Here is a 999-nt window from a genome sequence, read left to right as displayed (position 1 = left end):
CTCTCTCTCTCTCTCTCTCTCTCTCTCTCTCTCTCTCTCTCTCTCTCCCTCTTACCTCCTCTCCCCATACCCTGATAAACTCTATTCTATACTATATCCACATGTGGCTGGTCCCTCAGGGGAATGGGTGCCTCAGCATGGGCCTGCAGAGGCACCTCCTTACCACATACCTGACTGCAACTCCACCAAAACATATTCCTCCTCTCTTTATCTTTTTATAAACACTTCATGTGGTGCAGAGACTCGGATTTAGAAACTCCACAGGCTTACATCCCCCTACTACCACATGGAGATCCAAAATTCAGTAGCCCAAACTTCGGAGAACTGGTAAGCCCCCTCCCACCATGGGTTAGAGTAAACCTCCCTTCGGTTGCACCAATCGTGCCTGTCTCTTGCTCCACAGACTGGCCTGTTCCCACGGCTTGCCTGACAGCTCAGGTCATGTCACAGGCCTGAACCCACCTGGACAATCTAACCCTCTGTTAAGATGATCACCATGATCTTATGCCACCTCTGCCAGCTTTCTTATTCCTTTACATTCTCGTCCTCTACATCAACTCTAAGCCAAATGTTTCCCTACTAATGCAAAGCCAAATGTTTCTCGGATAAAGAAAAATGTGGTTTTTACATTAATATCCTGTCAAAGTTAATTAACAATTAAGATGTTCATTCCTATTCTGCCTTGGTAAATAATGTTGGCTATTGCCATTAAATTATGGTGTGCTCTATTCAGATATGACAAATCTATTTAGCCCACAATCTTGTCAGAAGATAATTATTAATATACTTAAGTTATGACAGACAGAATCTCTCAGAGCCTAACAGTTTACACAGCAAGGCCTCAGAAGATTTGAACACAGCTACAAGAGACTGCCTGGATTGTGGTGTGACAACTACTGAGAAACACTGTGGACAGACTAGAGAGTCAAATGCCTCATATTGTCTACGTCAAGGAGAGTCATTTCTCATTTCACTCATTATCTGATCCACAGAAAAAAG

Source organism: Grammomys surdaster, unplaced genomic scaffold (genome assembly GCF_004785775.1).
Source record: "Grammomys surdaster isolate TR1022 unplaced genomic scaffold, NIH_TR_1.0 126013, whole genome shotgun sequence".
Lineage (NCBI taxonomy): Eukaryota > Metazoa > Chordata > Mammalia > Rodentia > Muridae > Grammomys > Grammomys surdaster.
The sequence above is the reverse complement of the archived record's forward strand: the minus strand, read 5'-3'. Positions refer to the sequence as shown.